Below are 11,790 nucleotides of genomic sequence, written 5' to 3' on the forward strand. Positions count from 1 at the left end.
TAAAGTGATGTACTAAAAATGATTATACATGTCATTAAGGTTATAACATTTAAAATTTGAAACAAACTAATTGTCAGTCAATGATCAGTTATCATTGTGTTTCTTAAAATGTTTCATTGAAGTTCTGCTTACTTCTGTTAGTGGAATTGTTTAGCAGAGGATTGATAATCTAATTTAAACTATTCAACCAGCTTGAGCTTATAAATTCTGATGCACAACATTTAAATTAGTCTCTAATCTGAAAGTAATATATTTAACAACAAAAAGCACTCCAATAATATCTGACTTTAAAGTTGTTGTACTAACACGGAATTACAATAAATTAAAAAGCAGTTGAGGGAAGTTGGGTGGAATTAGTCTTTTTATTTGTGAATAGCAGAAGATTATCTTTTCACCCATTCATCCAAACCACAAAATTACCTTTGATCTCGTGTTGGGGAACATCAGAGAAACCATCAGATTTCAGATAAAGATTCAGCTCACCTCCCAGCCAAACCACAGAACTGAGTCAAAGTAATCGCTATGTTGTGGCAGATTCATGACCACAGTGTCTCCAGTTGATCAACTAGGCGGGTGTGTATTAAACAAGGAAATAATGATTTGGTAGTCAACATTATAACCTTTTGTTTTTCTGCACTTCTCTTCAAAAATGCTATTATTTTCTGGATATTTTAATGCTAGAGCATACACATTTATTTATAAATACAGGTTTTAGAAGGATAGAAGGAAATCAACAATTTCACTGACTGAATAATTGTTTTTATTTCAAAAATAGCTTCAATACATTGTAAACAGACCAGAATGAGTAAATAGGGCAAGTGATTTAAAGCAAGTTTCATTCAGAACTGTTCAATAGCAACAATTTTCACTGCCTCTGAATGTTTGTGAAAAACTGGATTATTTGTGTACCAATGTCCAGTTTGCAGGTAAGCTTAGAAATTTGCAGACTGTCGTATCACATCAGATCACTAGCTCTAACAACAGGATATGCAATATTTACTTGAAGATTTGCTATGCCTTGCGTATTTCATAGGGGAATTTCATAATACGGCAAAAAGGAATAATATTTGGAGCAAGAAATTTTCAATATAAACTGTATTCTAATGTGAAACAACTATATATTTGAGCAGAAGTAATTTTTAAAACTCAGCCGAGGTAATTAATGAAAATTTCTAGTTCAATATTTGAAAATTATAGGAGTAACATTTTGCTTGTGTAAATTTGTTTTCCCTCAAATTATTCAAGTTCATCACAAAAGCCCATTTCCAACACAATATGCACATTAACTCTGGTCTCATGAAGGTGGAGTGTGATACTAGAGTTACTGGACTGGAATATGAGAATCACTAAAATAATTTAGTTCAGTTTAAATACAATTCAATAATTTTTTAAAAAATTTGTGTTTAGATCACAATTTTTGCCATGCTCAAAGTTAATATTAATCCATGCAGCTGCCAGAAGATAGCTAACAGTTGACTGCTGTTTATATTTGTCAGCACAAGTGCATATTGGGACTGATTTATGGATTAGGTCAGTCTTCGACCCTTTATAGCAGGCAAAATCTGCAAAACTGATTAGTGCCTATTGACATTGTTTATTTATAGGACTTATGAAGTCAGACTCTGAGTTACTTAATGTCTTAATTGAAGATTTTCATAATTTCCCACTCATACAACATTGTACTGAGGTAGTTTCTCAAAGGAAAATATACTGTATATGGAATACAAAATTGTATTCATAGTATTATTTTATTCCTTTCTTAATCTCACCTGAAGATATTAACCTACAACTGAGTTATGATTCTGCGGGTGCTATTTACTCTCAGGCAACTCACCCAAGTGGTCATTTTTCAAATCGATTCGGCAGTATGTTACTGCTCAAATGTGAAGCAATACCAAAGTGCTAAAGACATTTAAACTCATGACCAATACACCTCATGCAGATATTCCTGCAATATTCTTAATACTATATGAGGGGGCAGAAGGAACTCTTTCTCACCAGCGATGATGACTGTCTTAGAGGATAAGTCAGTCCCATTCAATATAATGCATTTTGAAAGATCCATATTAAGAGCATTTGCACTAGCCTGGATGAGGCTATCAGTGACAAAATACTCCACGTTCTAAAATAATCTGAGGAAAGGGATGATAGAAAATAAATTAGCATTAAAAATGAATCTGAAAAATGGGTGAAAACACAAATGTGAAAACAATTTTCAAGAATGGAATTCAGACTTTGACACTTAAAACTTATTGATTTTATACTCTGAAAATCAGTAATATGTACTGTCTTAGATTACTATTGTTGGCAAAGATTCTCTTGGCCATGAAAGTAGCAAGATATGAAGTTAGCAAGAATCAAGGGGCAGCTTACAATGTATTCAGTGGTGGAAGTCAATCATCTCAGTCCTTGGATATTATTGCAGGAATTTCTCACCACGGTAACCTCCACCTAAGTCTCCATGGCATTTAATGGCACAATTATTGTCAAGATCTTGCCATCATCACCCTGGGCTTTACCATTGACTGACAACTCAACTGCACCAGCAACACAAAAGCTCAGTTATTAGAACAAGTCAGAATGTGAATGTTCTATAAGGCGTGCTTCACCTCCCTACTCCTCAAAGTCTTGCCACCATGTACAGGACACAAGACAGGATTTGGGTGAAGTGCTCTAAAATCTTACAGGATCTGTGCAGCTACAGTGACCCTTAAAGTGATAGTAACAATCCCCTTGAAAAACATTTTCATACACAGGCCTAAGCATTCACCTTTTTACTGGTGTCATGCCATTGCGCAGTGTGCACTACCAAAGGTTTCTTTGGCAGCATTGATCACATTTTCAAACTCCACCAGCTGAATTGAGTCAGCTGATGCATTGGACTGCCATCATGACTTACTTTCCCTGTATGTCACATAACAGCTTGACCTGGAAACATATTTCTGCACATTCATTATTGTTAGGTCAGAATTCTGAAACTACTTTTCCAGCAGTATTGTAGGTGTATCTTCACCAACATACTGCAATGACTCATTTCAATAGCCATTTCTGAGTTACAAGATAATAGGCAATAAATGCTTACTTTGCTAGTTAAATCTATACTTCAAAGAATAAATGTAAAATGTTTTGATCGAGGCAGAATGCTGGCCATATCGGACTGACGCCTCTCATCATCTCCCATGCTGTTCCATCACACTCTTTCCCACCAGAACCTTCTCACTCCAAGCTTCCTGTCTGTTGAAATTGAAGCATGTATTTTGGCAATTTAGAGAACAGAAAGAAATATGAATTAATAATCTTTCATATTGAACTTACATGTACATAAGGATATTTTCAAATCTTGTATTTGTAGCGAATGGTTCCTTTTAATACAATGTATTGTTATTGTTCTTTTGTATTTAGTTTTGTTTTGAGCAGTTTCTGGAATTGTATGCAGTGTTCTGCTGTAGATCTGTGTCCAACGGCAAGTGAATTAAACAGTCTGAAATTATATCAATATACCGAAATGAAATGTTGATGATATTTACATAAGTACCCATTATTACTAGAAAAGTGAAGTTCTTTAATAAAACCACTCATTTGATAAAAGCAATAATTTCCTAATACCAAGCAATCTGGAAAATGTAATATTACTCTCAGATTTGTAAGTAAGTTATTCTGTAAATGGTTGGAATCTTGAAAAAAAATCAGCATTTTGCATCTTGTAACGGTATCTTAAACAAAACGCTTCTCATCATGGTGAAACCAGTATTTTAAAATAGTTTTGCTTTGTGATCACAGCAAAGGGCATTGCATTGTCATACAGTTGCCCAACCATTTCAGTTTGGTTGTTATGAAGACTGGGTACTTTTATCCTGTATCATTAGCAAAGCCTCTGAATTCCAAGTAAACTCAGCAAGGGACAGGACATCTTCCTAATCCACATCCCTCCCCCCATCCCGTGTCATCCCTCTTTATTTCCTCATTTATTGGCTAATCCTTGGCATAAAACATTTATGATAATTCAATTTCCTTATGAAGTAACTGCCATTTGAATCCCTGAAAGGATTCTTCTCTCACCACATAGCTCACTGTAATGGATCGCAAAGCAGCATACTAACAGATAAACATTTATTAATATTTTGTGGCCCTTCTTATCTTTCTTGGCTGTTATAATTTTGCATGAATGCATAATTGTGAGCTATCTAACTTTTGAAACAGCCACTGTTAGTTATACAGCACATTCCTATCCTGTTCCCATATTTATAGCATTGAACCATACCTTTGGAACTTTATTGCTAAGTTTTCCTACCCAATAATCTTTTATTCTGCATCTGATTTTATTTTCTAGCAATTCTTTTAGAAATGACAAATAACCTGGGAACAAATTGGATTTGTATTTAAAATCTATTCGTGTTTGTAACCACAATGAAATTGACATATTAGAACTGGGTCCAGTGAATTTTGCCTGGATAGCAATACAGTATGTGTGTATCAATTGAAGGATCCAGTCAACATTAGTTAAATGCCTGAACATACTCATAGTGCTAGGGGTATTATTCATTCTGTAGAAGCTGTCAGACAAAACATTGCCAAAAAAGCATCAATGAATTAGATAAGTTTAGGCAGCTTGTCTCAATACGTTTTGTGAGAACAATACCATTGTTCATCATAAGTGAAAGAAATAGCTTTCCCATTTAACTAAAATTTGATAGTTCCGAATACTTTCTCAAACCATCTACAAAAAGGTTTTACCTTAACATCTATTGATTTGAAAATTCTAGAAGAATTTCCACACAGTATCAATCATTAATGCATTTTCTTAAACACAGATAGATAACAGAAGGTTAAAACTACTGTTTGTGATATTGCAGCAAGGATACTTCACACAATAACATGACATTTCTCTGACTGTAATAAAACTTTAAAATAAACTAGATCACCAAATAAATATTGGACAATGGAGTGGCATACACTAAACATAATGGAAATACTACTTAACCAAGAACTTCCTGTTCTAAATATTGGCTAATAAAACATTGATTGATATTCTGGATGGAAGTAGTCATCCATTTAAAATAGGTAGATAAATGCTTTTATGAATCTAGCATCTTACAGACCTTATTCCTTTGTAACAGCTTGACGATTAGCAGGAAAATGTCAGTAACAGTAATTTATAGGTTTGCAAGGAAATTGTATATCTCATTGCAAATATTCTATGGACAAGAGGCTCATATTTTAATTTTGTTCTTTGCTTATATAGTTCAGAATGCAATAATTTGAAAAAATTCATGAGGTGAGAAAATATGTAGAGCAACTTGTAACAATTGATAGCAAGAACAGACTACTGTATTATTTCTTAGCCATGTGGCATTAATAGAAAGAACAGTCTTTATGAAAGATGTTTATATTCAGGGTTTGTGTCTGGAGGGTTTATACCCACATGGATCTTTTAAAAGTAAGCATATTATTTAAATCTTCATTATTATTTAGTTTGTCTCTTTTGCTTCTATAGTGTTGTTCCCGTGTTCGCCAAATGTATATAAAATGGTAGAGGGAATTCTGATTACACTCTAAACTATTTGTGTATGTGTATGTATGTGTGGCTGGTCAGGTGTCCACATGAATCCTTCTGTGTGTGGGGTGGAGATGTATTTCTGACTGTGTGTGTGGCAGGTAGCTGGCTGTGTTTGCATGTAGTGTGTGTGGTGTGGCTGTATGTGTGGAGAGATTTGACTGTGTGTGGCGTGTGGGCGATTATGAAAGCAAAAAGCATAAACAAACAGATGACATGTAATGTTTGGTTCTCACAAACTTTAATAAAAACTTGTTTGGTTCTCACAAGGTTAATGTTGAGATTTATACAGCAAGACAGCTTCATTTGGATCAAGTTGCAAAGCCAAATGGAGACAATCCAAGCAATAGGATACCAAATTGATGAGCATCATTATCCTGTAGTAATTTATATTTTCTATTCTATCTTGTAAAAGATCACTGGTACAAAGATGGCAAACATTTTTTTTCTCAAAAATACTCTCTTTATTTTGGCCATATCCACTCAAATGCCTTGAACTGTGATTATGTGCGCAGCTTATGTTACATAGTGCATTTGTATTTAAATTGATTGTTGTGTTCCAAAGACCTGTTAAATAAGCAGCATTCTATATATGTCCGGGACAGTGAACTACATTATCCCTACTTTGGAGTTGTCTGAACATCTGCTTCTCGTCTGTTCTGCCACAGGTTTGAGATTAGACAGTATTGAGGTACACTGCCAACTTTGCACTGCTTCCATTCAGAGGAAAGCAGAGCTGTTTGCCTGCATTTATCAACAGTGGAGAACACTGGGAACAGGATAAGAGCACTATAAAAAATGTTAATATTGGAGAAGTACTGGCAAGACAGTTTCTTTTGCTCTCGCATTGGCAATGTAATGGTGACCTTTTAATTGTTTTAAAAATTTGTTCTTTCCTTGAAAAGTTGGCTTTGCTTAATTTTCAGCCATACTAACACTGATGCAAAGCCTATGTTGTGCGAGATGGCTTCCTCAGTGCGATCACAGAACTGAAGTTATTAATGAACTGGTAAACTTTTGATTAATGCTGCTCACTGGCACAAAGTCAACATAATTTCACAATAATGCAGAATGTTCAGCAAGATTCTGCTATCCATATCCTCACTTACACTATAACTATCCCCATCATCCCTGCGCTCACTGAACCATGTGGGTCTTTTTCTAGTAACACATTCATTTCAAATTTTCATCTTTGTTTTCAAATCAAATGGTCATACTCATCAAAATCTTTGGCATCTTCTCCAGTCCATTGTATCTCTTTTTCTCCAATTCTGGCCTCTTGCACATTCCCAGTTTTAGACATTCCACCAATGGTGGCTGTGCCTTCTGCTGCCAGTTGAGGCAATGCTGCTCCTTTAACAAGGTTATGAGAAGTAAGAAAGGGATCTGAGAAATAAGAAAGGGATGATCATCTTATTTGGATTGTATTAAAGACTGCCCCCTATAGTCAGCAAGAAATTGAGAAGCAAATTTGTAAGGAGACTTCAGTTATCTGTAAGAATAACAGGGTGGTTATGGTAGGGGATTTTAACTTGCCAAACATAGACTGGCACTGCCATAGTGTGAAGGGTTTAGATGGAGAGGAATTTGTTAAGAGTGTACAAGAAAATTTTCTGAGTCAGTATGTGGATGTACCTACTAGAGAAGATGCAAAACTTGACCTACTCTTGGGAAATAAGGTAGGGCAGGTGCCAGTGGGGGAGCACTTAGGGGCCAGCGACCATAATTCTATTAGTTTTAAAATAGTGATGGAAAAGGATAGACAAGATCTAACAGCTGTATTTCTAAATTGGAGAAAGGCCAATTTTGACGGCAAGAACTTTCAAAAGCTGATTGAGGGCAGATGTTCGCAGGTAAAGGGATAGCTGGAAAATGGGAAGTCTTCAGAAATTCGATAACGAGAATCCAGAGAAAGTATATTCCTGTCAGGGTGATATGGAAGGCTGGTAGGTATAGGGAATGCTGGATGACTAAAGAAATTGAGGGTTTGGTTAAGAAAAAGAAGGAAGCATATGTAAGGTATAGACAGCATAGATCGAGTGAATCTTCAGAAGAGTATAATGGCAATAGGAGTCTACTTAAGAGGAAAATCAGGAGGGCAAAAAGGGGACATGAGATAGCTTTGGCAAAAAGGATTAAGGAAAATCCAAAGGGTTTTTACAAATACATTAAGGACAAAATGGCAACTAGGGAGCGAATTGGGTCCCTCAAAGATCAGCAAGGTGGCCTTTGTGTGGAACCACAGGAGCTGGGGGAGATACTAAACAAGTATTTTGTTTAAGGAAGTGCTGGATGTCTTGAAATGCATAAAGGTGGATAAATCCCCAGGACCTGATCAGGTGTACCCTAGAACTCTGTGGGAAGCTAGGGAAATGATTGCTAGGCCCTTTGTCGCGATATTTGTATCATCGATAGTTACAGGTGAGGTGCTGGAAGGATGGAGGTTGGCTAACGTGGTACCACTGTTTAAGAAAGGTGGTAAGAACAAGCCAGAACTATAGATCGGTGAGTGTGATGTCGGTGGTGGGCAAATTGTTGGAGAGAATCCTGAGGGACAGGATTTACACATGTTTGGAAAGGCAAGGACAGATTAGGGATAGTCAACATGGCTATGTACGTGGGAAATCATGTCTCACAAAAACTTGATTGAGTTTTTTGAAGAAGTAGCAAAGAGGATCGATGAGGGGAGAGTAGTGGACATGATATATATATGGACTTCAGTAAGGCATTCGACAAGGTTCCCCATGGGAGATTGGTTAGCAAGATTACATCTCATGAAATATAAAGAGAACTAGTCATTTGGATATAGAACTGTTTCTAACATATAAGACAAAGGGTGGTGGCGGTGGAGGGTTGTTTTTAAACTGGAGGCCTGTGACCAGTGGTGTGCCATAAGGATCAGTGCTGGGTCCACCACTTATTGTCATTTATATTAATGATTTGGATATGAACATAGGTATAGTTAGTAAGTTTGCAGATGACACCAAAATTGGAGGTTAGTAGACTGCGAAGAAGGTTACCTCAGATTACAAAGGGATCTTGATCAGATGGGCCAATGGGCTGAGGAGTGGCAGATGGAGTTTAATTTAGATAAATACAAGGTGCTGCCTTTTGGGAAAGCAAATCTTAGCATTTAATGGTAAGGTCCTAGGGAGTGCTGCTAAACAAATAGACCTTGGAATGCAGGTTCATAGCTCCTTGAAAGTAGAGTCGCAGGATTTGAGCTATAGGGTAAGGCTAAATAGGCTGAGGCTGTTTTCCCTGGAATGTCAAAGGCTGAGGGATGACCTCATAGAGGTGTATAAAATCATGAGGGGTATAGATAGGATAAATAGACAAAGTCTTTTCACTGGGGTGGAGGAGTTGAAAACTAGAGGGCAATTTAGGGTGAGAGGGGAAAGATACAAAAGGGAGGGTGGTGCGTGCATGGAATGAGCTGCCAGAGGAAGTGGTGGAAGCTGGTTCAATTGCAACATTTATAAGGCATCTGGATGAGTAAATGAATAGGAAGGTATAGAGGGGCCTGGGCCAAGAATCGAGAGTGTGGTGCTGGAAAAGCAGAGCAGGTCAGGCAGCATCCGAGGAGCTGCAAAATCGATGTTTTGGGCAAAAGCCCTTCATCAGGGAAAGGCCAATTCCTGATGAAGGGCTTTTGCTCAAAATGTCAATTTTCTGGCCCCTCAGATGCTGCCTGACCTGCTCTGCTTTTCCAGCACCACACTTTCGACTCTAATCTCCAGAATCTTCAGTCCTCACTTCCACCTAGATATGGGCCAAGTGCTGGCAAATGGGACCAATTTACTTTAGAACATCTGGTCGACATGGACTAGTTGAACCGAAGGGTCTGTTTCTGTGCTGTATGTCTCTATGACTCTATGATTCAATGTTACCTTTGTTTTTTTCTGCAAGGGGAGTTGTAAATGACAGAGGTTCCGATTTGTCTGGGTTTAGGAAATTTGCTAGTAGCTAACAGATACTGCCTAAGGCAACAATCAGGGAAAAGGCATTTTCAAATTTTTTTTTAACACTTATGCAATGAAAGGGGAGTGGCCAGATCTCCCAGTTCAGGGTTTTCATTTTGGTTTGGTTTGGTTTGGTTTTTGCCAGCAGCCTGTTCGAAGCTGCCAATCAAAGAAAACTGCCGGGAAGAATGGTTCCTTGATTCAACAGATGTTTCTGGCTGTCTCTCTCTCTCTCTCTGTCTCTCTCTACAACATCTCTGAAAAACCTGAACTTATCTTTTTGTTTTGGCAAGGGGTGTGTTAATGGGAATGTTGCAGGAAATTGGAGCAGTTCTTTTGTTAAGTTTTGGGGATATTGTGTTGGTTGGATTTTCAAATAGATGTTATTCTACGTTCTGTTTTCTTTTGTTTGTGTTTCCATCAGTGGTGTGTCAATAAATTCTGTTTTACTTGACACAAGTGGTTTGACCAGCTGCATCACACCTTCCATCTGCCTAAAATAACTCGAAAAGTTAGTGTTAGATAAGTTACCTTCTCAAAATGCTTTGAGGGGTTCTGGCCTGATTCATAACACAGTGACCCAGTGTGTGGAATTCTATCTCTGAGCCTCTCTATCTCTGAGCCTCTCTCTTCTTTGGAGACACTCCTTAAACCTACCACTTCTATCTATCTGAAATCTTCTTAAGCGGTTTAGTGTCAAGTCTTGTTTGATGGTGTTCCTATGAAGTACTTTGAGAAAATTTACATTAAAGGCAGTATATAAATCCAAGTTGTAATTGTTGATTTCATAGTCAATGTCAATGTGTGTGTCACTGCTAACCCAAAGTTATTTAGATAATGGTCAAATTTTGAAAGTGTGTGCCTAAAGTTTCAGATTTCAGACAGTTCTCAATCTTTTCAACAAATGAATCACAATCTGCAGTTACACATATAACATCTCAGGGTCTTTGGATTTTGTTGCGTTCCTTGTTTTAGGAATTTTCAGGGATTGTTTGTTTCTTTTCTCTCCTAAAGATACAGAATCATTATAGAGTACAGTTTAGAGGATGAACAGTCATCAGTCACATCACCAAATAGCCATCTCTCTTTTGAGTGTAAGCATGCTGTTCCGCTGTCGGAGATAAACCCAGTACCTTCATCCACTTCAGCAAACACTTTCAACAGGGGGTCTGAATGGTTAAGGTTCCTTTTTCCTCTCAAGTGTATTTGTCTCTTATACTCAATCTAGATTGAACTGAAGGAATATTGTTCAGAGGATGTTGTCTGCGGTGAACTGTTGCGAATGTAAACTTAAACCAGGGTTTCATTTTCCTCCTCTATAGGGTCAAAAAACTCCTGCATTAATACGAAAAGAATACTGAGAAGTTATTTCACTGAATTGGTCAACACTTATACCAGAACCAATACCAACAAACACGTATTGACTGGTCATTCCTGCTATTTATTGTTGAGAATTCAATGGGTTAAATGATCTCCAGGAGAAGCAGGAAGCTGTCAAATGATTTCAAATCCCATCTCAGTAATGCAGTGGAGGACTTTAGAAAAACAAGATTGCACAAGTCATTAAGATGATGTAAAATGCAGGAAAGGTTCCAGGTCTGAGATGAAAACAGGATGTGGTGAAATCACACTGTATATTTTAAAGGGTGAAAAGTATAGTGTAATACCTCAGTCACTGAATTCCTTTCTAGAGTTAAGTTTGGACATTGAGTGTGGTGGAATCAATGTATCAACCTAATTTTGCTCCACCCGAGACACCAATGGACCCATTCCACATTCTCGCTGGCTTACCCAATACTCACAAAGTATAGCCCAAGCCTCCCTGTATCTCACAGTTTCTCTGCTCTTCCATTCCTTCTTCCCATTCTGATTTTTCTATTTTGACCAACCAAATTCCGTTCAAACTTTCAGAATTGTATTTAATCAGTATTCCTGGCCCTTTACAAATATCTTGCTGCATAATCAAAAAAAATCAAAAGCTGTTGGCTTTTTTATTGTCACCACTCTTGTAAGGTAGTTTGACTCGAGCAAAAAAATCTTTAAAGCAGAGAATTGAATTTCCAACGTGCAACATCTGCAACACATTGGTTAAATGTGTGCATGTTATATGAAGACCAATAAAGATGTTTGTTGAAATATTGAACAGAGGAACCTCACACCCAAAGCTAGACATAAGCTGAGTGAAGCAAGTTATCATGTTTAATCATTGTTGCAGCAATGTGAATAACCTGTTGTAATAGTATCTCCTTTAGGGGCTGCATCACAGTCAACCTG

The sequence above is a fragment of the Chiloscyllium plagiosum genome, unplaced genomic scaffold (genome assembly GCF_004010195.1).
Source record: "Chiloscyllium plagiosum isolate BGI_BamShark_2017 unplaced genomic scaffold, ASM401019v2 scaf_7402, whole genome shotgun sequence".
In the NCBI taxonomy this organism is placed as follows: Eukaryota; Metazoa; Chordata; class Chondrichthyes; order Orectolobiformes; family Hemiscylliidae; genus Chiloscyllium; species Chiloscyllium plagiosum.